This window comes from Loxodonta africana, chromosome 4 (assembly GCF_030014295.1).
Source record: "Loxodonta africana isolate mLoxAfr1 chromosome 4, mLoxAfr1.hap2, whole genome shotgun sequence".
Lineage (NCBI taxonomy): Eukaryota > Metazoa > Chordata > Mammalia > Proboscidea > Elephantidae > Loxodonta > Loxodonta africana.
The window spans coordinates 58,961,661-58,989,468 of record NC_087345.1 but is presented as its reverse complement, the minus strand read 5'-3'; the positions used below and the strand labels follow the sequence as shown (position 1 = coordinate 58,989,468).

At 40.9% G+C, this 27,808-nt stretch overlaps 1 protein-coding gene across 3 annotated transcripts in view; it reads right to left on the bottom strand.

Moving 5' to 3' along the window:
• Nucleotides 1-5,701, bottom strand: part of NAP1L1 (nucleosome assembly protein 1 like 1) — a 37,792-nt gene extending 32,091 nt beyond the window's left edge. For 2 of the 3 annotated variants that reach the window (XM_064283802.1, XM_010598953.3), the window contains exon 1: nucleotides 5,591-5,699. The gene's annotated coding sequence lies outside the window, so the exon portion shown is untranslated. Of the gene's footprint in view, nucleotides 1-5,590 lie in introns of all 3 variants that reach the window. The other variant, XM_064283803.1, reaches the window with a different exon arrangement.
• Nucleotides 5,702-27,808: the final 22,107 nt, after the last annotated feature.

Sequence of the window (27,808 nt, the reverse complement as noted above, 5' to 3'; positions counted from 1 at the left end):
AAAGAACAGCAAAAATAAAAAAACATCAACATGGAGTAGACTCTGGCTCATGCAACCCCATGTTACAGAATTGCTCCACAGGATTTTCTTGACTGTAACCCTGATGTAAGGAAATTGACAGGTCTTTCTTCTCTGATGCCAGCGGGTGGGTTCAAATCACCGTTAGATTAGCAGTCACATACAAACCATCTGTGCCACCCAAACCAAAAACCAAACCCATTGCCATCAAGTCGATTCCGACTAACAGCAACCCTATAGGACAGAGTAGAACTGCCCCGTAGAGTTTCCACCTGGCGGATTTGAACCGCCAACCCTTTCGTTAGCAGCTGTAACACTTAACTACTATGCCACCAGGGTTTGTTTCCCTGTGCCACCCAGGTATCTTAAAAGCAGTGGCATCACTGGGTGGGGGGTGACACCATCAGAGGGAGTAACACCAAAATGACTATAGAAATATCCCTTTAGTTCTAACAACAGAAACATTTTTCGTTTAAGCCCAGCTTACGTGTATCGACATTAGCTACAAGGCTAAAACTGTGCTTATTTTTTGAACCTTCTACTCTGGTCAGAAATGTCATTATTATCCAATTATCCAATTAATGGGCTTATTAAAAAAAAAAAAACCCACAGCCGTCAAGTTGATTCCGACCCATAGCAACCCTATAGGACAGGGTAGAACTGCTCCATAGTTTCCAAGGAGCACCTGGCAGATTCGAACTGCTGACCCTTTTATTTAGCAGCCGTAGCACATTTAACCACTACGCCACCAGGGTTTCCAATGGGCTTATGAACAGCAACAATCGTGAGGATGCCACAGGACCAGGAAGTATTTTTTTCTGTTGTACATACGGTCGCTATGAATCAGAATCAACTCCAGGTACCTAACAACCCAATTACAATGATGCTTCAAATCACGTAGTTTTGTCTGCCGCTGTTTTTATCAAATTTTCTGTTTTTTTAATACAGTATTGTGGCAATCAGCATTTGTCAACCTGTATCAATATCTTTTTTGAGAATGTAGTAGTACCTAAAGGGAAAAAAGTGATATATGGGAATTAAGACTTACAAGTCAACATTAGTACAAAATACATTACTGAGGATTCCGTATTGTCTGGGACCAGAGGAGGTCCATGGGGAGAGGGGGTGACACCAACCCTAGTGATGCCACTGTTTAAAAGAACAGTATGCCTTAACATACCTGCCCCAACTGTGTCACTCAAATTTCAACTGGCATAAAGAGAAACGTTATCTCCCAGATGGCCATTTGCTTCTAACACTCTATGAAGGGGAATCTCTCCTTTCATTGGCCCTCAATTAAGAGCTGCAGCTCCTCTGACTCTCCCTGACATTTGGTAAAACTTAACCCAGCCATTCAACGTTATGCATTAACAAACAGAAGCAATTTACTCACACAGAATAGGTAGGCCTAAGGCTAAGACACCATTACCTTACTATAAGTAATCTAACTCCATGAAGGAGGAACATATGACCATGACGAAGTGCTGTAACTTTTCCCTGGAGCACAGTAGAACCCAAGGATGTTTTTGAATTTCAAGCTGATGTATAGCAACCAAGAAAACTCCCTCTAAAATCCAATACACAATCAACACTTGAAATACTACCTTCAATCACTAGCTATGTCCCCTTGAAAAAGTTCTTTAACCTCTCTGTACTTCAGTTTCTTCCTCATTAAAATGTTAATACCTATCTCTAGAAGTATTAAAATGAGTTAAGTAGAAAATTTTAAAACAGTGCCTGAACTGACCACTACGCTATCTACCACCGTAGTGCTCTATTTCTATACCCTGCACCTCAAAAATAACCCAAAGTAATCTTTAGGTTAAAAAATTACAGCTCTCTTTTCCAATAAATACCAAAATGTTTAAAACTTAAGAACAGGGTTTTTTAAAAAAAAAAAAAAGGCATCAAAATACGTAGCAGTGAAAGGAAATGGCCACTTTCTGTGGCAAGTCCAGTACTGTGCTCTAGTGATCTGCTGTCATTGTACTAAAATTACAAGGATGACTGTAAAACAAAAGCTCACCTTCCAAGACCCACTCTGCCCAACAAAGAGCTAATACTTCTTATTCAAATCAAAGTAGTCTGAAATGGGACTAAAAATGACCATTATAACAGGTTCCCTTGTGTGTAAAAAACCAAGACATGCCCTTGAGTCCATTCTGACTCATTGTGACCCTATAGGACAGAACTATCCCATAGTTTCCAAGGAGCACTTGGTGGATCTGAACTGCCAACCTTTTGATTAGCAGCCATAGCACTTAACCACTGCGTGTAAAGAACTATAAATACTTCTTCTATTTCCTCCTTCCCCTAATCTTTTTTCTGCGTATCACTAATCACAACTTGATATTTTATAATATATTCAGGCAACCAATTTGCCCGTTTTGCTCAAGATATAACCCAAAATCTACGATACACTACAAAACAGATGCTCGAACATTTACTCAAAGAATCAGCTACCCATTAACCCGCTGCCATCGAGTCTCTTCCAGCTCAGAGCAACCCTACAGGACAGAGCAAAACTGCCCCCATCTGGCTTCCAAGGAGCACCTGATGGATTTCAACTGCCAACCTTTTGGTTAGCAGCACAGCTCTTAACCACTACACCACCAGGGTTTTAGGTTCGGTTAGACTTGAGGCTCCAAAAAGATTACTCATTACCACTTCTATATTGATAAGAATTCATTTCGTCTGATTTCTGTCTTTCATTAATATTTCAAGTTTACAACCAAGCAATATTAACCAATCCCAAAAACCCATTGCCATCGAGTTGATTCCTACTCACAGCGACCCTATAGGACAGAGATCTCCAATAAATAAGACTTCAAGGCTGTAATCTTTATGGGAAAAGACTGCCAGGTCTTCCCTCCAGCAGAGTGGCTGATGGATTTGAACTGCTAACCTTTTGGTTAGCAGCTGAGCACTTAACCACTGCACCACCAGGTCTCCTTAATATTGAACAAAGCAAGCAAATATTTTATTTTATTCAGCAAGTATTTGAGTGCCTACCGTGTTACGTGCCAGGCAACATTCTAAGCGCTCAACTCTTTAAACTTCCACAGATTTCTGTCTTACAAAATTCCATGTGATTTTTTTGTATAAACTACAATTCACTTGCATGATATTGTTGTCAGGTGCTGTCAAGTCAGTTCCAACTCATAGCAACCCCATGTACAACAGGATGAAACGCTGCCTGGTCCTGTGCCATCCTCACAATGGTTGCTATATTTGAGCCCACTGTTACAGTCACTGTCAATGTATCTCCTTGAGGGTCTTCCTCTTTTTTACTCACCCTCTACCAAGCATGAATGATGTCCTTCTCCAGATAATATTGTCATCAATTTTCATGTGGGTAATCAGGGAGTAGAGAGAAGGGAAAACATATAAAACGCTTTACAAAGCTAGTTGGTTAGATCTTTTGGATCTGCCTTTCAGTCCCTTCTCCTACAAAAGAGCCCTTTATTCTAAATATATTTCTCGTAATTTAGCAAGGAACCAGTCACCTGAATGCAATATGGGTTAGAAACACCTTGGATTAAATTAGTTCTGGTACAGCGCCCCCCATCTCATTACAGGACAATAACAGCCACATGTCATATTCAGTATTAGCTTAATAATTCTATCAATTAATGAGCCTAATACCATCAACAGGTACAATGATTTTCAAGTTGCTATGGTGAAAATTTTTTAAATGACATTCATCAAATTAACAAAAAATACTGACCTGAAAAGAGAACCAACCAAATCAATAATGACAGATGTCAAAGTCCAACTATCAATGTTTAGTTCCATTTATCCTCCAAAGGACCAGCCTTCTTAGAGCTAAATTATATATACAGTTCAGATTTGAACTCAACCTCAAACTAGCCTAGAACTTAATAGTCCCTGAGGATCACTGTAAACCTCATTTATCGTCTGTCGGTTTAAAGGGTTATCCTGTATGTAAGGTTTTTCCCTTATGCAATCAAAGACAATGTGTACCATTTCGTTAGTAAAACAATTAAGTAGAGGATTAATAATATAAGCTGACAAGAAACAAAAACCCAGATACTAGTCTGAAAAGATGTTTTGCTGTCATCTACGTTTCCAAAATGGTAAATTCCAAGGTTTCCTGAAACCAGGCATGAAGCACAAGTTTCTGAGACTTTTAAGTTTAGTCGTTTCAAGCCTAATGATCTGACAATGACGTCTAGAACAGGAGTGAGCTCCCTGAGGACACATCCTGCACCTGGTTTATCCTTTTTTCTTCCGAAAGGTTGGACCTCAACCTCCGTCTCCCTTCGATGACCCTTTTTTTTTTTTTTTTGAGGGAGAAGTGGAGACATGGACAAGGTACCGGCCTACAAACTTGGCTCAAAAAACGTACATTAAATGCTTCATTCCATCCCATACTTCCCCCACTCATTCTTATTCACCTTAAAACCAAAATGGCTAGTTAAGTATCTTATTCTAGAAACTTCGATAAAGGAAGGAATTTGTTAAAAAAAGAAAAAAAAAGGGGGGGCAACAGAAGTCCTAGAATAATGAAAGACCTTTACAGGGCCAAATGTTTTATGTCCATCTTAGAATTGCTTAGGGGTTTCATTAGGGTCAACCTTACCTCTCCAACTAAAATACCCTGATCAATACGCCATCAAGTTCTGTGCTTGGGAGTACACAAAATAATCTTATGTTAGTAATAGCTAGCCATTCTTTAAAATCCTAGCAGTTAAGACCCTGCCCCGCATCATGCATAAGCTAACACTGATACTTCCCTCCGGTATCAATAAAAAGATTAAGACCAAAGAGAAGCGGAAAAGAGGTTGAAACCTCCGGACTACACTTACTTGCTCACTATTCATTTTCACATCCCACCATCTCTATGATTTACAGTAAAAGGACAACCCAGACCAGGGGCTCCTATCAGGGGCAAACAGCGGCCGCTCAGCTCCTTACCACGTGTCGAGGGAAGCCGCGCGGGGCTTCCCCTCCCTAAGCGGCCACCGCCTCCAGTGGGCGGAGAGCCTGTGAGCCCTGCAGCATCTCCCGCCCCTCCCTGCCTCGGGGCCTCCTCCCCACACAACCCCCCTTCCCCCCCCCGGAATTCGCAGCCTTCGCCGTTCTTTCCAGCCCCCTCAGCGGCCTCCCTTCGGGATTAATTTTGAGGGAGAAACGGAGGCGCCAATGGTGGCGAGTTCCGCACCCTGAGCAACTCCCCCTCCTCTGAGGAGCTGCTGCCCACTCCTTAGGGCGCGCGGGCCCCGCCGCGGCCTCACTCCCGTCCGCGCGAAGAAGCCGGTGGGGCTACGGCAACGTCTGCGCAGAGAAGCGCGGCCACCCGCCTCACAGGCCGCGCCGACCCCGGCTCCCCACAAGCCGCACCGAGCCCCGCGTCTCCTCAGCGGTCCCTGGAAGAAGGGCTGCCCAGCCCCGGTGCCCCCTCGCAGGCTGTGGGGCCGATAACGAGAGTGTGGAGGCCCAGGCGCCAGCAACCTCAGCTCTCGGTTTTCCGTCCCTTCGTCCCTCCCTTCCGCGCAAGCCACCCGCCGACTCCACGTTCCCCTTCCTTTTTTAGGCCCCCAACCGTTACCGGCGGCTAGAACGGGGAGCCAGGCGGCCGGAGTTGCGCAGGCAGTGACTCAGGGCGGCAGCGGCAGCGGGAGGAGCAGGAGGCGGCGCCGCGAGCAGATGGCGCTAAAAAAGACCCGAGAGCCCGCCGCTCGCGCTCATATACAATTAGCGTCAGCACGTAGGTCCCGCTCCGCCGCCCTCCCCCCGGCCTAGCCGTCTCCTAGTAACGCAGCGGGAGGCGGGCTCAGGCCAGGTTGCCTAGCAACAGAACCGTCCTTTACCCGCGACCTCCGCAACCTTGCCGGGGATTCTTCCCGCTGGCTGCCGAGGGCCGCGCTTCGGCTCCTTGAGTTCCCGCCTCCGTCCCCTAACAGGCGCCCCGCCATCGCGTTGCTCCCCGGTACGCGGGAAAGGAAGTCTCAACCCCATCTTTTTGCGGAAGGAGCCGTGATCCCCACCAAGGCCTGGGCCTACCTCGAACCCTTGCGGCGTCATGCCGGGTTGGAGGGGGCCGAACTGGCCCAGCCACTGCGTTCCCAGCCCGCCGCATCTTGCTTCGTGCCCACCTCAGTTCCCATCCTTTTCCTGGCCTAATTCCTGCAACTCCTCAGCCCCCAATAACCCTTTTACCTCCTCCGACTTTTTCACTAGGAACAACAGTCCGTTCCTCGTGACCACCTCGACGGGTCAGAAGCCCGTTTTTGTTTTCTCAACTCAGAGGTCTCGGGCCATCCCGGGGTGCTCCTCATCGCTCCCCCTCTATTCCTTATACCTGACTTGTGAGCCCTCATTTATGATTTAGTTCTTTTGATGGAGAAAAGTGGCATATTTGTGTATTCTCAGGATGCTTTTTAATGAGAACACTCGCTTTTTAATCTTTCTCAAGCCTGTGAAGCCTCCTGCCTATTTTTCAGTCGATGCTGGATTAACTAATATTAACTCTTACAACAGTGATTCTCAAAGTGGCCTGAGAGCCACCGAAACTCTTTGAAGAGAGAAGTCCAAGCTACTTTCATAAGGCAGCAGATACTCTAGCTTACTGTGTCTGGCATTGTTCTAAACGGCTTACACTTGAAACGTTTTACACGTTTTAGCTCATATTCACAGTAAGTCAATGAGGTAGGTACTGTTATCACTATTTTATGGATGAGGTAACCAAGGTAACAGGTTAAGGGCAAAGTTGCAATCAGTATAGCAACTGGTTGTTATGGATTGTATGGCGTCCCCGCAAAAGATATGTTGAAGTTTTAACCCCTGCATCCGGTGGATGTGACCTTGTTCGGAAATAGGATCTTTGAAGATGTTATTAACCTAGCGTGGTTATACTGGAGTAGGTTGGGCCCAATCCAGTATGACTGGTATCCTTACAAAAAGAGAAGAGACAGAGGCAAGGATGCCATGTGAAGATGAAGGCTGAGATTGCAATCAGGCTGCCAGAAGACAGGGACCACCTGGTTTTATTAGAAGGGGAAGAATCTTCCTCTAGAGTACTAATTTGCACTTCTCACCTCGAGAACTGTGAGAAAATACATTTTTGTTGTTTTAAACCACCCAATTTGTGGTAATTTTTTATGGCAGCCCTCGGAAACTAATACAATTTCTTATAATTCGTCCCTTTTAAATGTGGTGCTTTGAACTAGTGTGTAAATTTAAGCTTTTACTATCTAAGTCCAGGGAAGGCACATTATTGATGCATCTGTTTGATAAACATATGTCAGGCACCACTTAAGACACTAGAAATACAACGATCAACAAGAAAGACAAGATTTTTTTTAAACATTTTATTGGGGTTTTTTTGGTGAAAGTTTACATAGGAAATTAGATTCTCATTTTACAATATATATGTTGTTCAGTGACATTGGTTACATTCTTCACAATACATCAGCATTCTCGTTATTTTCATTTTGGTTGTTCTGTTTCCATTAATCTAGCTTCCACATCCACCCTAGCCTTCTTGTCTTTGGTCTAGAGTAAACATTAACCATTTGGTTTCATCTAGACAATCATTTGGAGGAGCGCAGTACTGACAGGTAATGTTATTTATTTTATGGGCCAAACTTTTGGCTAGTAGTCATTTGGCTGCAAGGTGATCTCAGGTAGTGGTTTGAATTCCAAGTTCAAGGAGTATCTCAGGGCCATGGTCTCGGGGAGTTCGTCTAGTCTTTACTGGTCCAGTAAGTCTGACCTTTTTTAAGAATTTGAGTTTTGTTCTACATTTTTCTGCCCTTCTCTCCAGGACTACCTAACAAGTCCCTGGTTGGAATTGTCAGAGAAAGACAAGAGTCTTGACTTTATTTAGAGTTTATGTTCTAGTAAAGTACGGCAAATGATAACCAAGTAAAATAATTTCAGTTATTAGGTAAAAGAGCTATTAAGAAAATAAAATGAGACAAAGGAGTAGAAGGTGACTGGCCCGAAGATACCGTTGAACAAGTCCTCTTTTAAACCCCCAAAATCACACAATGTAGTTAGCTCATCTAATTTAATTACAGTAAAGGGTGATTCTGGTCACTGATCTTGGACTCAGTTGAAGTTGCATTTTTCTTCATCCCTATCATTTTCATTTGGTAGGTTTCTTTGTTTGTTTTTTACAGCATTGTAGCTTAGTGGTTTAGAGGTATGACTTTGGAGTAATGATGCCCAGGTTGCATCTCTATTCTGTTGCTGTTGGTTGATGGTGTTTTTCATCAAGTTGTTTCCAACTCACGGCAATTCCATGTGTGCAGAGTAGAACTGACTGCTCCTTAGAGTTTTTAAGGCTGTGACCTTTTGGAAGCAGATCTCCAGGCCTATCTTCCAGGACACCTCTGGGTGGGTTTGAACCACCAAACTTTTGGATAGTAGCCTAGCACTTAACTGTTTGTGCCACCCAGGGACTCATCCCTATTCTACCACTTATTAACTGTATAAATTTGAATGTGTCACTTAACCACCCTAAGCATCAGTTTTCGCATCTGTAAAATGGGGACAATAAAAGTGCATTCCTCATCAGGTCGTTGAGAAATTTCAAATAACACATGTAAATTGCTTAACATGGTGCTTGACACAATAAACATCAATAAAAGTTAACTATTATCAACCTCTTACTGAGGTTTTATTTTTGTTTTATTTTTTTAAAAAACTCTGCAGTCGTCTAATAGTACCTGACACTATTTTTAGTAAAATATTTTATTAAAAGCTATCTTGTCACAAATTTTAAAACATGTTTTCCTGAGCTGAAATAATTCATACTAATTATTGTAAAAATATTATATTCAACCGTTCTAAATATTGGTTATAGCCACTACAGGAATCAACCAGACAAGATGATAATAGAAAGGGTACCTTAAATGTGCTTATGTCTGTACTTCAGCCCTTACGTAGAAGGAAAGAACACAGGCTTTCAAGCCAAACAGGCATAACAGGTTCATCCTCAACACTCTGACCTTGCAAAATAACCCACACTGAGCCTCAGGCTTCCTCATCTCTAAAATATATTAATAACTTGAATAAAACCTCCCTCTTCTTTTTTTTTTTTCTTCGTTAGCATGAAATAGAAAAATGTATATAAACCCCCAGAGTAATGACTTGCATTTCAGTTATTCAATAAATGTTTATTTTTTCCTCCTTCCAGTTGATCAGTATGCAAAAATCATCAAAAAACTGTACAAGATACATTTATGTAACATATTGCCGTAGTGTTGAGTCTTGTTGGTCGGGTTTTTTTTTTTTTTCCCAATTTTTTTCAAATTAATCTACAAATGTAATGTAAAATCAGTCAAAAGTCGAATAGGGAATTGTGGACAAGGTGCCTTGAATTTTGTCTTCTACATCCACAAAAGGCTTAATAGGCATTTTTTGGTTTATTTGAAAACACCTTTATTTTGCCTTTTTTTTTTTTTGAAATTTTTATTGAGATAATTGTAGAGTCACATGCAGTTATAAGAAATAATAATACAGAGAGCTGTTGTGTAACCTTTACTCAGTTCATCACAGTGGTGGTGGGTTTTGTGTTGTTAGGTGCTGTCAAGTCGATTCCGACTCATAGCGACCCTATGTACAACGGAGCGAAACACTGCCTGGCCTAGCACCATCCTCATGATGGTTGTTATGCTTGAGCCCATCGTTGCAGCCACTGTGTTAATCCATCTCATTGAGGGTCTTTCTCTTTTTAGATGACCTTCTACTTTACCAAGCATGATACCCTTCTCCAGGGACTGGTCCCTCCTGATAATGTGTCCAAAGTATGTGAGATGAAGTCTTAACCATCCTTGCTTCCAAGGAGCATTCTGACTATACTTCTTCCAAGACAGAATTGTTCATTTGTTTGGCAGTCCGTGGTAAACATCTTGCAAAACTACAGTACAATAAATATCACAATCTGGATAGTGACACAATCCATAATCCTTTTCAGATTTCCCCAGTTTTACTCGAATCCATTTGTGGGTATTTGTGAATTTAGTTCTATACAACGTTATCATATGCAGAGCGTCATGAATCTACTGCCACAGTCAAGATACAGTTCCAGCACTACAAGGATCCCTTATGTTGTCCTTTTATAGTGTTTGGATTTGTCTTTTTTTTTTTTTGACATGCCAAATATGGTTCTGTCTTTCCAGATTTTATTTATTTATTTTCTGCTTTCTTGTAAGTAGACCACTTAGGTAGAAAATAATCCATGCCTTGGCTTGGGTCATCAATATTTCTTACCTGGACCATTTGCAATAACCTCAGACTAGCCTAATACCAATCTCTTGTTCCTCTGCAATTTACACTGTAAAAGCTTTTCTTCTAAAATACAACTCTAATCAGGTCTACTTTGCCATAAAACCTCCTCAATGTCTACAGGACAAAATAAGACCTACGAAGCCCATCCCAATATGAATTTGTCCCATGTTCTAGCTATACCTCCTCCTACCCACTGTCATGAACGCTATACGACTTTGAGTACTCACCAGACCCTCAACACACAAAGTGTTTTATGCCCTCTGATTTCCCCTCCTATTTTTCCTTCAAGATCTAGCTCAAATCTTATCTTCTCTGAGGAACCTTTGCTGATTCACCAAGGCCAAACTGGATGCATTCCCGTCTGTGTTTCACACAGCTCTTACATTACTAATGAGCCCATGCTCCCCTCTGCCCCACATGCAAGAGACCGTTAGTTGCTGTAGGGTGGTATACTTGTTTTGTATACCCCCGGCTTGGACAATGATTGGCAGGAAAAAGACCTTCGATAAATGTTTTATTTGAAAGAATAAAGCAAAAAGAAGTGGGGAAGGAAGGAAAAGGGAAGTGAGAAAGGAAAGAAAGAAGTTATTAAAAACAATAGGAAGTTATAATACGTTATGTAAGTAGTCCTTTTTCAAATACTATTATATATCAGTTCTATGTTTATCATAGAATCTATATAAGAAAATCTTGTCAATCTAATCTATGCAGGAAGATTTTGTCATTCCCTGTTCGGATATTGTTTTCTTCATCCATAAAACCAGCTGCTGATAAAAAGAAAGCAGATATTGAAATTTTGGGCATCATAAAAAAGACAGTAAATTATATGCGTAATTTGGAGAAAATCTGAGTGTCTCTTATTGGGAAAATGGATAGTGAAATTTTGATACACATCATAGAATATTACAGCATTCAGTATACAACAGAGCACCAAATGTCATGGCAACATAAATGAATCTTAAAAATGCAATGCTTGTCAGCTATCTAAGATGCATCAGTTGGTCTCAACCCACCTGGATCAAAGGAGAATGAAGAACACCAAGGACACAAGGCAATTACGAGCCCAAGAGACAGAAAGGGCCACATGAACCAGAGACTACATCATCCTGAGACCAGAAGAACTAGATGGTGCCCGGCTAAAACCGATGACTGCCCTGACAGGGAACACAACAGAGAACCCCTGAGGGTGCAGGAGAGCAGTGGGATGCAGACCACAAATGCTCATAAGACCAGACTTAATGGTCTGACTGAGACTAGAAGGACCCTGGTGGTCATGGTCCCCAGACCTTCTGTTGCCCCAGGACAGGAACCATTCCCGAAGCCAACTCTTCAGACATGGATTGGACTGGACAATGGGTTGGAGAGGGATGCTGGTGAGGAGTGAGCTTCTTGGATCAGGTGGACACTTAAGACTATGTTGGCAACTTCTGCCTGGAGGGGAGATGAGAGGGTGGGGGGAGGGGGTTAGAAGCTGGCGAAATGGACACGAAAAGAGAGAGTGGAGCGAGAGAGCGGGGAGAGTAATTGGGAATGTGTAGTAAGGTGTATAAGGGTTTTTGTGTGAGAGACTGACTTGATTTGTTAAAGCACAATAAAAATTATAAAAAAAAAAATGCAGTGCTTGCAAAATCAAAACCACAAGGAGATACCATTACAGACTATTAGAATTGCTTAAAAATCTTGACAGTACCAAATGCTAGTGTACTGTAGATGCAGAACAACAGGAAATCTCATTCATTGCTGGAGGGAGTGCAAAATGGTACAGTTACTTTGGAAGACAGTTTGGCAGTTTCTTTTAAAGTTAAACGTATACCTAGAATATGACCCAGCAATCTCACTCCTGGGTATTTACTCGAAGGAATTGAAACCTATGTTTACAAAGAAAAAAAAAAACCCTGCACAGAAATGTTTATAGTAGCCTTATCTCCAATCAACTGTATGGGGCACTTCTACTTTGTCCTATAGGGTCACTATGAATCGGGATTGACTAGACGGCACTGGGTTTGGTTTTATTTCCAATCACAATAAACTTGAAATAACCAAGATGTCTTTCAACAAGTGAACGGGTAAACCCTGGCGCATCCATACAATGGAATACTACCCTGAAATAAAAAGAAATAAGCTGTCGATTCACTTAACAATGTGGATGAATCTTAAATGTATTTTGCTAAGTGAAAGAAGTCATGTAATTCCACCTATATAGCATATGAAAAAGTCAAAACTATAGGGATGAAAAACAGATCGGTGGCTGTCAGAGCTTGAGGGAGGGAGAAAGAGTTGACTCCGAAGGGGCTACAGAGAATTTTTAGGGTAACAGAACTATTCTATATCCTGTAGGTATTAGATACCATGGCTTTATGCATTTGTCAAGATCCATTTGCTGTATACAAATTTTAAAAAATCAAGATGTTGAGGATTCAAGGATGCAATGCAGATTGTTACATTGAATCTAATTGTATTGTAAATACATAATATAATTTCATCTATAAAAACCCAACCTACTGCCATCGAGTTGATTCCAACTCACAGCAACCCTGCGGGACAAAGTAGAAATGCTCCATGGGGTTTCCAAGGAAGGGCTGGTGGATTTGAACTGCCAATCTTTTGGTTAACAACCAAGCTCTTAGCCACTGTGCCACCAGGGCTTATAATTAAAATGAATCTGGAGCATCTTGTAGAACTGAAAGGAAGTTTGGAAAAAAAAAATAGAGGGAGAGAGAGATGGGCCATGTCAAAAGGGCACATGAGCTAACCTGAAAGAACTCTCAGTGGCCAAACCTGGAATAATTTAAGCAACAAAATAATGATAGTATTGGATTATAACCCAAAGAATAAAATAAATATCCATGGGTCCATGTTGTTGTATGCCCTTGAGTCAATTTCAACTCATAGAGCCCCTATGGGACAGAGTAGTACTGCCCCTGGGTTTCCTAGGCTGTAATCCTTACAGAAGCAGACCACCAGGTCTTTTCTCCTGCAGAGCAGCTGGTGTATTTCAACAGCCAGCCTTTCATTTAGCAGCCAAGCATTTAACCATTGCATCACCAGGACTCAATGATATAAAAACATTGGACAAATAAATGGTGGAGAAAGGACAAATCTCCCTTAGAGAAGAATTCCAAATAATATATGTAGATACTCCTCCCTCCAAGAGGTAAATTTAATTCCTCTCTCCTTAGTTGTGGAATCCACCAGCCGCTCTGTGGGAGATTCCCTAAAGATTTACAGCCTTGGAAACCCTATGGGGCAGTTCTACTCTGTACTATCAGGTCTCTAAGAGTCGGAATTGACTTGCCCCCCGGGGGTTAGTTGTGGGCTAGATTTAATTATAACTTGGTTTCAAAGAATAGAATGTGGAAAGAGAATAACAAGAAATTTTCAGTGACAAAACCTGGCAGACACCACTTTAACTAAGTGATCAAGTCTAACATAATCAGCCATAGGTCATGCTGATATCAAGTACTCCCTCATTTGATGGGATGAGCAGAGCACTTGCACTAATTAAATACAAACATGTGCACTAAGCACAGTATAATGGGGGCAGGAGGCAATGGGAGTGGAGTACAAGGACAAAAGGGAGTCAATTTATTGATGAAAGGGTTTTACCAGGAGGTACAGGATAAGTTAAACAAAAAAAAAGAAGTGGAATGTAACTGTACTTTTTGCCATTATTAGACTTTCAACTTCTTTCATTTTTCAGTATTCTCTCTGAAGGAACAAATTTGTGATTCTCATGTTTTGAAAAGTTAGTTCTTGAAGCTAGAAGGAGCCAAGAGCACCAAAATTGTATTTGTCATTAGTTATAACACTGAGGAAATTTGACCAGTCAGGGGAAATTAAAGCCCTGGTGGCATACTAGTTAAAGCCATGGACTGCTAACCAAGAGGCTGGCTTTTCAAAACTGGTAGCAACTTGGCAGGAGGAAGATGGGGCAGTCTACTCCCATAGAGATTTACAGCCTTAGAAACACTGTGGGGTGGCTATGAATCAGAATCAGCTGATGGCAGTGGGTTGGGGTTCATTTGGGTAAACCCTGATTGCGCAATGGTTAATTATCGAAAATATCACTAATATCACATGTAAGTAAAATTTTGCTGAAGATCATTCAAAGGTGGCTGCAGCAGTATATTGACAGGGAACTGCCAGAAATTCAGTCCAGATTCAGAGTGGGATGTGGAATGAAGGATATCATTGCTGATGCTAGGTGGATCCTGGCTGAAAGCAGAGAATACTGGAAAGATGTTTACCTGTGTTTCACTAATTATCCAAAAGCATTTGACTGTGTGGATCATAAATTACGGATAACATTAAGAAGCATGGGAATTCCAGAACACTTAATTGTGCTCATGAGGAACCTGTACATAGATCCAGAGGCAGTTTTTCAAACAGAACAAGAGGATACTGCCTGTTTTAAAGTCAGGAAAGGTGTGCATCAGGGTTATATCATTTCACCATACCTATTCAATCTGTGTGCTGAGCAAATAACTTGAGAAGCTGGACTATATATTGGAGGAAGACCCTTTAACAACCTGCATTATGCAGATGATACAACCTTGCTTGCTGAAAGTGAAGAGGACTTGAAGCACTTACTGATGAAGATCAAAGACCATAGCCTTCAGTATGGATTACACCTCAACATAAAGACAACACAAACTCTTACAACTGGACCAATAAGCAACATCATGATCAATGGAGAAAATTTTGATGCTGTCAAGAATTTCATTTTACTTGGATCCACAATCAACACCCATAGAACCAGCAATCAAGAAATCAAACGATGCATTGCATTGAGCAAATCTGCTGCAAAAGACCTCTTTAAAATGTTGAAAAGCAAAGACGTCACTTTAAGGACTAAGGTACATCTGACCCAAGCCATGGTATTTTCAATCACCTCACATGCATGTGAAAGCTGGACAATGAATAAGGAACATTGAAGAACTGATGCCTTTGATTATGTTGTTGGTGAAGACTATTGAATATACCATGGACTGCCAGAAGAACAAACCTGTCTTGGAAGAAGTACAGCCAGAATGCTACTTAGAAGCCAGGATGGTGAGACTTCATCTCATGTACTTTGGACCTGTTATCAGGAGGGATCAGTCCCTGGAGAAGGACATCATCCATGGTAAAGCAGAGGGCTAGTGAAAGAGAGGAAATTCTTCAACGAGATGGATCGACACACTGGCTGCAACAATGGGCTGAAGCACAGCAATGATTGTAAGGATGGCGCAGGACCGGGCAGTGTTTCATTCAGTTGTACATAGGTTAGCTATGAGTCTGAACCAACTCAACAGCACCCAACATCAACAAAGTTTTTAGTGTTGCCTGTGTGGAATGCAGGGGAGAAAGGATGTCTTAGAGCAGGGGACACTGAATTTCTGTAAATGGTGGTGGAATAATTTGGAAATGGATAGTGGTGATAGTTGCACAACATGCTGACCATAACCAATGTCAATGAATTGTACATGTAAAAAATGCTGACTTGGCAAACGTTTTGTTATATGTATTTTTACCACAATCAAACAATTAAAAAACAATTCAGTATCAGAGAAGGATCCCAGCACCTTTTGACTGCTAATTACTTTGGTGGCTCTAATTTAAAAAGAAATGTATTTTACCACCTTTTCCACCATTTTTTAGTGGCATTTTATTATAATAATTATTACATTTTTCAGGTGTGCTTTTTTTTTGTATTTGGTTTGCTCCGATGACATTTTGAAACTTCTGAAATTATTTGCTAAATTTCACCAGAACTACAAATTTTTAAAAATACGATTTTTCTGAGAAAGCAGTACCCCATTTAGGCTTCTAATTACAAGAATTCTTCAGACTCAGAAGTTAAAACTTGGTTCACACATCAAAAATTATTTCTAACAGCATGAACATAGTTTTGCAATACACTTAGGACATCTTCTATGAACAAGGAAGATAAAGGAACCTATCTACTTTGTGGGTTCCAGGGAGTCAGTAAATAAAACCTATCTTTCCCGCCTGTTTGGAACCAAATGAAAGAGAAATGCAGAAGACAGGCAAACAGAGACCAAAGTATTACCTTTCTTACAGGTAAGGTAAACTGGAAGCATGGCTTCCAATAATGGATTTCATGATAGTTCATCCACTACTGAGGCAGGCTCACCTTCCCACCCTTGATCCACACAGGACTCTCCTGAAGGCACAGTCCCCTCTCCTGCAGCAAGGCAGGAGGGCACAGACCTGGACAGATAAAAAAAAAATACGTTTTGAAAAAAAGAGAAACCAGAGAGGACTGTGCTTTGTTTGCCCAGTTCTTTCTCCTAACCTCCCCAATCAGAAAAATCACTCCTTCTGCCCTGAGGATAAACTAAGCGAAGGAGAGAGTAAAGCAGTTTTTTCAGATGGAAGTCCTTCAGCAGGGAAACCTAAGGCAAGAGAAATGGAAGATCTTTCAGTAATTTTCCTTGCTGCCTTACCGCCTTTCAAGCTTGTCTCAGGGTTCTCTAGAGAAAAGAATCAGGAATACATACATTCCTCGTACTTACTACATGCATTCTCTGTCAGAAATAAACTCTACATTCTTCATTTATCACTGTTCAATATGGTAGCGACTCATCACGTGTGGTTAACACTTAATATATGCCTTCCGTGATTGAGGAAATAAAATTTCAGTTCCATTTAATTTCTATATAAAATTAGATAGCCTCGTGTGGCTAAAGGCTAACAAATTAGTCAACATAGCTCTAGATGATCTAATCTCAATTACTAACATCCAGGGGGCAAAAATTTTAAGAAAAAGTTTCTGGCATTAGTTTTTTGTTTTTTTTTTTAGTTTCCTATCCTGAATGTAGGATAAAACCAATAAAACCAAACGCATAGCTGTCAAGCTGATTCTGACCCATAGTGATCCTATAGGACAGAGTAGAACTGCCTATCATGGATTGAATTATGTCCCCCCAAAAATGTGTGTATCAGTTGGGCTGGGCCCTGATTCCCAATATTGTGTGATTTTCCTTTATGTTGTAAATCCTGCCTCTATGATGTTAATCTGGGTTTATGATGTTAATAACATAGGATGGGCAGCAGTTGTGTTAGTGAGACAGGACTCAGTCTATAAGATTGGATTGTGTCTTGAGGCAATCTCTTGAGATGTAAAAAGAAAGAAGAAAGCCCAGAGACAGGGGGACCTTATACCACCAAAAAAGCAGCATCAGGAGTACAGCGTATCTTTTGGACCTGGGGTCCCTGCCCCTGAGAAGCTCCTCGACCAGGGGAAGATTGATGTCAAGGAATTTTCCTCCGGAGCCAACAGAGAGCCTTCCCCTGAAGCTGACACCCTGAATTTGGACTTGTAGCCTATTTTTTTTTTTTTTTTTTAGATGGTGAAAAAATAAATTTTCTTTGTTAAAGCCATGCACTTGTGGTATTTCCGTTATAGCAGCACTAGATGACTAAGACACTGCCCCATGGGGTTTCCAAAGAGCAGCTTGGTGGATTTGAACTGGTGACTCTTTGGTTAGCAGCCACAGCACTGACCACTATGCAATTAAGGCTCTGAAAGTAGGATACCTGTTACCCACTGCCCTCCAGTCAATTCTGACTCATAGTGACCCTATAGGACAGAGTAGAACTGTGCCATAGAGTTTCCAAGGAGTACCTGGTAGTTTCGAACTACCAACCTTTTGGTTAGCAACCGTAGCAGTTAACTACCATGCCACCAGGGTTTCTGAAAGTAAGATAGGAAATAAAGTTACTTAACTATTTACTCAATTAACCACATAGGTGTAGCCTAAATGAAATCAAGCTGTGATCTATTCTCATCCCTAAAATACAGATCAATCATTTTAATTCACACAACAAATTGACTTTTCAGGGTTAGTGTCACATTTTATAGCTTTAGAAACTGAGGTACAGAGAGTTAGTACATTACCAACTCATGGTGACCTCACATGTGCCAGAGTAAAGCCGTACTCCATTGGCTTTTCAAGGGCTGATTTTTTGGAAGTAGATCGACAGGCCCTTCTTACCAGGTGCTTCTGGGTGGATTTGAACCTCCAAACTTTTGGTTAGCCCAGAGTTTAACTGTTCACACCACCCAGAGACACCCTAGATCACACAGCTTGTAAATGTGTGATGCAAACCCAGGCCTTTCTAACTCCTAAACTCTTAAAAACACCAAACCATATGTATTGTCTTTGTCAACAGATATCAAAGTATCCAGGACATATTATCTATTATCTACAAAAACGTTCTCATTAGTTAAATGTAATGTAAACTTTGAGGGAGAGTCTGTAAGAGAATTCATTTGAATAGCATTTGGTCGTTCTGCAAAATCACAGATACGGTCATTTCTGCTAATTGATGTCTTTGAGTTCAAGCAAAATTGTCTTTTCATGTTCACTTTTTTTTTTTTTTTTAGAACAAAACTCATATAGCCCAATATGTTTCCTTTGGGCAAAGAAACTTGCTCAGCTACCACAATAAGGTTACCCTGGATGCCTAGTGCCATCATCCATTGATTCAGCATATGATTATTGTATTTATAAGGCCTACTGTTTTACTGTGAGCAGAACGGGCCCTGGAGGCACAATGGTTAAGCGCTGGGCTGCTAATGGAAAGGTCAGAGGTTGGAGCCCCCCAGCTGGTCCACAGCAGGAAAGACCTGGAGATCTGCTCCAGTAAAGATTTCATCCTAGGAAACCCTATGGGGCAGTTCTACTCTGTCCTATAGGCTCGCTGTGAGTTGGAATCAACTGGACAACACACAACACTGTGTGCAGGGGCCATGCTAATACCAGGCTGCAGAGGTGACCATGACAGAAAGTTTCTGCTGTCAGGCATCCTACAACACGAATAATTAGTCATAATTGTGAAAAGGGTCACAAAAGGTAAATGAATGGTGGCCAAAAACATAGCCAGGCAATAAAACTGGCTTAATGGACTAGTTAATAAGAAGAACTTCTGACAGCAAACTTTCTGATCACTAGCAAGCAACAGTATTTATGTGGTCACATTTCATTTTATATAATTTTATAATCAATACATTAGGAAAATATAAAAATAAATAAGAGACATCTTTCATCCTTCTTCCTTCAAAGGAAGTACATAATAATTATCCCTGGATTATTTTTATTTCAGTAGGACTCCAATTTTTAAAATTCCTCTGGAAAGTATATTAAGCTGCTTCACTATAATAAAGATGGAAATTGAGTTAAAATGATGTCATTGCTTTTGGCTTCTGCAATATTAATTTGGAGAAGACAAAGAATGATAAGATCTTAGCCTTCTGCTTTAGAAGCTAAAATCGACAAGCAAAGAGCATGCCCTCGTAAAATAATTAATTCTTAAGGAAGAAGCGTATACCCAAAAGATGACCAAGAAAAATTTGCATCTTCTGCCTTTGAAGGATTTAGTCTACCATCATCAGTAAGACAGAGATTAAAAAAAAAATACCATGATGAGTTAAGAGTTCCTAGAAATTAATTTTAAGACTCCTTGTTCTACTTAGAGTGCAACTCATAGAGGGTAAATTAATTTCACATGGGTCAGCCGATGATCAGCAGAAACAGGTGTTAGCACATTAACAACAATAATACGAAACTTACCCATCCCCAGCCCAGTGCCATCGAGTCGATTCCGACTCATAGCGACCTACAGGACAGAGTAGAACTGCCCCATAGAGTTTCCAAGGAAACTTAGACACAAAGAATTTCCCCGTTCCTTTCACAATTTTGACTTTTCTGCCTCTGCCTTGGTGCCTTGCTTAGAATTTAGGAGCAGCTGAATGTGCTAATTTATCACCGCTGGTGACGCTTTTCTCAAGTTCAGAAGTGGAGAAAGGGAAAATGCTGTAAAAACAGTAACAGTTGCCAAGTGTGGCCTTTGAGTACTGTCTCCCCAGATTTCCACCCAATAACCTCAAGCCCTCCCATCTCTGCCCCCCACTGCTAGATCCACTTGCCTGAAATGCCCCCAGAGATGCATTTGATGTACGAAGTATCCTCTTTGAAAATAAAAGCATCTCAGGAAAGTTTCTTCCTAGCACCTGAGATCAGCTGCACTGGGGTAATGGGAGTTTGGGTGAGTAGGGGTGGGAGAACAGGGGGTTTTGATGCATGGAGCAACTTGGAGGGTAGAAGAGGCCAGGAGAAGGCCAGGACAAGAACCATAGCAGTGAGCACAGGGCAACAATATCTGCCCTGGCAAGGTGAAGAGTTTAGAAGGGGTATGGAAGGATGATGGGGGAAGGTAACAACACACCAAAACAAACCAAATGAGTTACTTTACATAAAGCACTTAATAGTGGCTGGCCCAAAATAATATGAAAATAATAAGTATTTACTAATTATTAGTTCTTATCAGTTAACCAGTTGCCATTGAGACAACTCTGACTCATGGTGACCCAGTGTGTTTCAGAGTAGAACTGAGTTTCATAGGGTTTTCAGGGCTGTGACCCTTCAAAAGTAGATGGCCAGGTCTTTCTTCCAAGCACCTCTGGGTGGGTTCAAACTACCGACTTTCACAGTTAGTGGCTCAGCACTTAACCATTTATGCCACCCAAAAACCAAAAAACCAAACCTCTTGCTGTAGAGTCAATTCTGACTCATAGGACAGAGTAGAACTAACCCATAGGATTTCCAAGGAGCTGCCGGTGGATTCAAAGTGCCCACCTTTTGGTTAACCACTACACCACAATTGACTCCAATTTCTGTTGAGTCTATTCTGACTCATACAGTTCATTTCCATGACTGGGAAAGTTTTATTCTTCCTCCTCCTCCCTCTCTTCTTATCATGTAGCCTATAGTCCCCAGGGCTCAAAGATATGATTTGCACAATTCATTGTACCATTTAATTCCATGTTAAGCAAAAAAGGCTTTTGTGAGCTGGCTCTGCAACCCAAACAACATCCATTCATTATTTTGATTAAAAAAAAAAAAGTTTGGCACACAACAGGCTCTAAATGAAAAATTGTTTAAACAAAAATATTTTAGTATTCCAAACAACCAGCTTATATACTTGGGTAGTAGATGGCATTTCTAGGTTGAATGTTCCCTATGTGTTGAAGATGTTCTATTTAGCTCTTTGGATTGCAGCAGAAAGGTTTTGTAAGCACATGCAACCGATGACTATGTTAAAGATTATGATTTGATCTGAATTAAAAGTGTTTTCAATTGAAAGTGAAAGAATTAAATACCCCCACCTCAGACAGCCTGGAAAAGAATACCGTTTACCTAAAAACTGAATCGGAGAGGCTCTTATAAGCAACGTTAGGGTCCTGGTGCTGAATCTGGGAGCAGACTTGAAGGAAGTAAATTACTCAGTCAGGAAAATCAAAGGCGCCTACAAGTTTTGATATTGGTCTTCCAGAGAAGGAGAGAGCAGAGACGAGAGGGGGCCCACTGCGGAGAGGGAGTGGGCTGAGCAACAGGGCTGGCCAGCATATGAAAAAAGGCCTAACACCTTTTTATAACCCACTTATCTTTGGGTTAAAAAAAAGGCAGTGTCATTATGACCTATGCTGATTAATGGGTTGGAGGCAGTACTTTCAGGTACAAATGGCCACCAACACCCTGAGGGTCAGGAACAATTAGAGATCTCATACTTGGAACATGTTTTTGGCTTTATAATCAGTCACTGAATCAAGACCATAGAAATGTGTCAAAGTGTTGCCCCATTAGGATTCGTGCCCTGGAGCAGTAGAGCCAATGAGATGTACTCCAAGTCAGAAAGAGTGAGAAAGTTTGTTTAGGAGATGTATACAGCATGGACAGCAACACAGACTGTCTCTGTGGAGTCCCAAAAAGCAATTTTATATCAGAGCTTACAGAGAATTTTTACAAGGCTTAGAAGTGTCTTTGTGGCCTGCGGATGGCATGGCTGGAGGAGTTATTCATTACGAGATAGTGACAAAAGACTCTTTTGCCAGGACGTCGGGGTGTTTTTTTTTTTTTTTTTCTCCTTATCAGGCTAAAGATATACATGTTGGACATCTGGGCTCTGATTTCCCTGTGAGGGGTTGTAAGTCATAGGTGGTCCAACAGAACAAAACAAGGTTATTTGCATTGGATCAGACAAAGAACAAAGTCATTAGGATTAGATCAAAACAAAGGCATTAGTGAAGGTATGCAGAGGAGGCAGGCAGAGGAAGGAAAAACAGATTTAGTTTTCATCACGGCATTAGTTATGTCAAGCTCTGGGTCATCTGTTTTGAAAATGAGAAAACAAGCTGGGGAGTATTAGGATCACAAAAGATTGAGCATCAGAAAGAGAAGTCAACTCATTCTCATTTAAAAAAGTTGTTCAGGATGTGGGACACATTCAGGGAGTTCACTAAATAATCACTGATTGATATTGATTAGGCTGGAGAAGAGCTCCATGCCTAGAATGTTCACCTGTGAATCCTTTATAAGTCAAAATTTAAGTAAGATAGTCTACAAGAATACTGGAAACAAAAGTATGGAAACAACTGCTAAAAGCAAACTATATAAGAAGTACTTTTTATATTCTAGATACAAAATTCTCAAAATACTCTTTAACAATACTTTCCAGGCATTACTCCCCAAGTACAGTCTAAGTTGCTGGTTTTCTCATGAAGTCAATAAATAGCTCTTCACATCATAACTAGTGATCCCCCACAATAAAGTGCCTCCTTTGCCCTTTGAACGCGCTGTTCACCAGAATGAATTCTTAGATAATTTCCTGTTGTCTTCTTGAGAGATCATCTGTCCAACCATTCTCACTGCATGTATCTTGCGTATTTAGTTTTGGCTCAGGTCATGAATCATAAAATATCCTTGCCTTCCTCATCAGCCACGCCTGCCCCGGAAAACTTGGTTAATGAATACCCAATTATTTTCTCTTTTAATTTTTTTTTAAATATATACTATGTGTTTTCACTAACGGAAGGCATGCTGGTTAAAGGACCAATGCAAAATTTTTGTTATGAGTTATGGGTTTTGATACCTATAACCTGGGATCCCATATGTCCCAGAGGATGCTGACCATTGTAAATCCTACTGATATGAATCAATGCTAAAGTCCTTCTATTTGTTTTTTAATTAAAAAAATTTTATTTCTTGAAAATTGCAAAACATGAAGGTACCTGGCAATGACTGCACATACATTTTATTCTAGTCTCCTTCTTCCCAAACTTTTTAATTATTTTTCATGAAACTGAAACCGGACCAATGGGTTCTGTGCCCCGTGTGCAAGAAGCCAAACTCTCAAGCGCTGGTTTTGAGAGGAAGGAAGAGTTTATTTTGCAGGCTAGCAAGTGAGAACTCAGAGGTATGGACATCATATTGAACTCCCGGATCGGCGGAAGCAATATACAATTTATACATACTCATTTAGGGGTGGAGGGAAACGGTAGGCAGAATCAGAGGTTTTACCTATTCATAGAATCTGCCGATTATTTATTACGAGGCGGGGCTAAGACCACAGACCAAACGCCTTGCAATGGGCTCGACTATTGTTGATGAGGGATTTCCGGTGATTTTGTCTCCTTGGAATAAGTGCTCTCTAGTTATTGAGCATGCGTGGCAGCCCAGGGTCATTTGTTGGTCATCCTGGTCTGCTCTGCCCATGTCAGGCTACTCTGAGCCGATTAGATCTGGAATGTTCTAGGGCTGTCCAGAGAGTGTGAAAAATAACTTAGAGGAAGGGAGTGGTGGGGAGGTGACAGGAGTGGCCTGTTAACTGGTGGAGTACTAATTAATTAGGTGTCTACAATGTCTTCAGCCTCCAGAGTCTCCTAACAAAGCTTTTCAAAACTTGGAAAACGCATCCTTCCTTACTGCAAAAACAGTACTTACAGCCCAAATAAATAAATCCAAGGGATTTTGTATCTCAGGAAAATTACCACTACCATGTATTCTTTATTATAATAAAAACTGTACAAACAGCTAAGAAGTGGAAACAGCTGCCCTGGAATACCGCCGAACTGCTCACAGTAGCGCGTTCCACCTGCTACACATAGAAGCAAAGATTGGGCCGTAAGACTGAACAAAGGGTAAGAATAACTTCCAGGAGTTCGAATCTCTTGAAAAGTTCCTCTGCAATGCATTATTCCTTACTCCAAAGGCATTATTTACTGCTCAAAAGCTAGAAAAGCAGGGAGCTAGTAACATCTGGAAACAATGAATGACATCAGGGAGAAAATGGCCCCTTTTTTATGATTGAATCAAGACTGGGAATAGCTCATTCTCGGGATCAGCACATTCTCATGACAACACAGTAACTGGGAAATATTTTGTGGGGGCTAATCTCACAGAAATAAAAGCAAACCTGTCAGAAGTTTAGAAAACTTGTACATTCAGGAGGCATCACCTAGAACAATGCTCAGTCTCCACAAAAATGTGTCTCCAACTCTGGGTTCTTGAGTTTTCACACATTTCAAAAGCTCCCACCTTAAGGCTACACCCCTAAAATCAGGCCATCTCCTTCCCAAAGAACTCCAGAGGCATAAAAAGGGGCTGAGATACCCTACGTCCCACAAGACAGCAAAGGGTTTAAAAAAAAAAAAAAATCTTTATAATTTAAATTATGCAAAGAGCTACCAACTGGGGCAGAAAACACCCAGGGAAGGGGAAAGCTTCTTGTTGTTGTTAGGTGCCTTCCAGTTCTAACTCACAGCAACCCTATGTACAACAGAATGAAACACTGCCTGATTCTGTGCCACCCTCACTATTGTTGCTGTTTGAGCCCGTTGTTGCAGCCACTGTGTCAATTCATCTCAAGCGTCTTCCTCTCTTTTGCTGACCCTCTACTTTACCAAGCATGATGTCTTTCTCCAGGAACTGAACCCTCCTGGTAACATGTCCAAAGTAAGTGAGACAAAGTATCACCACCCTCCCTTCTAAGGAGCATTCTGGCTGTACTTCTTCCAAGACAGGTTTGTTTGTTCTTCTGGCAGTCCATGGCATATTCAGTATTCTTTGCTAACACTATAACTCAAAGGCATCAATTCTTCTTTGGTCTTCCTTATTTGTTATCCAACTTTCACATACTTCTGAGACAATGGAAAACACCAAGGTTTGGGTCAGCGGCACTGTAGGCCTCAAAGTGACATCTTTGTTTTTGAGCCCTTTAAAGAAGTCTTTTGCAGCATATCTGCCCGATACAATAAGTCATTTGATTTCTTGACTGATGCTTCCGTGGATGTTGATTGTGGATCCAAGTAAAATGAAATCCTTGACAACTTCAATCTTTCCTCGATTTGTCATGATGTTGCTTATTGGTCCAGTTGTGAGGACTTTGTCTTTATGTTCAGGTGTAATTCATACTGAAGTCTGTAGTCTTTGGTCTTCCTCGGCTCACTTCAAGTCCTCTTCAATTTCAGCAAGCAAGTCTGTATCACTTGCATACTGCGGATTGTTTATTAGTCTTCCTTCAATACTGATGCTGCATTCCTCTTTGTATAGTCTTGCTTCTCAGATTATTTGCTCAGCATACAGACTGAATAAGTATGGTGAAAGGATGCAACTGTGACGCACGCCTTTCCTGACTTTAAACCACACAGCATTCCCTCGTTCTGCCCAAACGACTGCCTCTCAGTCTGTTTCCAGGTTCCACATGAGCACAATTAAGTGTTCTGGAATTCCCATTTTTCACGATGTTATCCATACTTCATTGTGATCCACACAGTCAAATGCCTTTGCATTGTCAATAAAACACAGGTAAACATTTTTCTGGTTTTCTCTGCTTTTAGCCAGTACCCGCCTGACATCAGCAATAATATCCCTTGTTCCACATCCTCTTCTGAATCCGGCTTGAACTTCTGTCTGTTCCCTGTCAATGTACTGCTACAGCCACTTTTGAATGACCTTCGGCAAAATTTTACTTGCGTTTGATATTAATGATATTGTTCCATAATTTCTGCATTCTGTTGGATCGCCTTCTGGCACTATATCAGACAGTGTTTTGCTGCTATTCATAAGGTCAGTTTTTAGAAGTAGATTGTCAGGTCCTTCTTCCCAGTTTTAGCCTAGGAGCTCCTCTGAAACCTGTCCATCATAGGTGACGCTGTTGGTATTTGAAATACCTGTGGCATAGCTTTCAGCATTACAGCCACATGTAAGCCACCACAGTACGACAAACTGACAGATGAGTGGTGGCAAGGAGGCTTAGACAGGGATTACAGACTATTTTGTTTTGTTTACAGAGATTAACGTGTTGACATTGTCTTAGGCAGTAAATTTACTGTTTCCAACTGATGTTTAAAATTCCTCTGTTTTTCTGTCCCCTGAAGCATTTCCTCTTTATGCCTAGCCCAACGCTTTGAGACCTACTTCTCCCAGAATTAAAGTCTTATTCTCCGTACTTTCTGGTTGTCTTTTTACTGGCAAAGTATAATTTTATTTGACCCTAACAAGATTCCATATACAATGAAAAAAAGAAATGTTGCAACAACAATGAGATACTACTACACATCTGTTAGAATGGCTAAAAGCCAAAACACTGGCCATACCAAATGCTGTTGAAGATATGGAGCAACAGGAACTCCCAATCTTTGCTGGTAGGAATGCAAGATGGCACAGCCTGGAAAAGAGTTTGCAGTTCCTCAAAAAGTTAAACATTAATTTGCCATAAGAAAGGATCCAGCGATTTCACCCCTAGGTATATATACAAAATAACTGAAAATAGGGACTTAAACAGGTATTTTTAACCCTGGTGGCATAGTTGTTAAGTTCTACAGCTGCTAACCAAAAGGTCAGCAGTTTGAATCCACCAGGTGCTCCTAGGAAACTACAGGGCAGTTCTACTCTGTCCTTTAGGGTCGCTATGAGTCGGAATCGACTGGATGACAGTGGTTTGGTTTTTTGGTTTAAATAGGTATTTATATGCCAATATTCATAGCAACATTATTCACATTATCTAAATGGTGGAAACAACCCAAGTGTCCATCAACAGATGACTGGGTAAACAAAATGTGGTATATACATACAATGAAATATTCAGTCACAAACAGAAAGTCCTGATATATGCTGCAACATGAATGGACCTCGAAACCATTATTATTTTTTTTTTAATTGTGCTTTAAGTAAAAGTTTACAGCTCAAGTTAGTTCCTCATACAAAAATTTATACACACATTGTTACATGACCCTAGTTGCTCTCCGTGTGATGCGACAGCTCACTCCTCCTTTCCACCCCGGATTTTCCATGTCTAGTCAACCAGCTCCTGTGTGTTTCCGCTTTCTCATCTCGCCTCTGGATAGGAATTGCCCATTTGGTGTCCTGTATCTGTTTGAGCTAAGAACCACACTCTTTATGAGTATCATTTTATGAAAACATTATTCTTAAGTAAAATAAGCTAGACACAAAGGGACAAATATTGTATAATTCTGCTTATATAAAATATCTAGAAGAGACAGAAGGTTGATTAGACATTACCAGGGGCTGAGAATAGGGGAAAATGAAGAATTATTGCTTAATGGTTACAGAGTTTCATCTGGGTTAATGAAAAAGTTTTGAAAATGGATAGTGGAGATGGATGCACAATATTTTGAAAGTAATAATGCCATTGAACCATACACTTAAAAATGGTTAAAATTGCA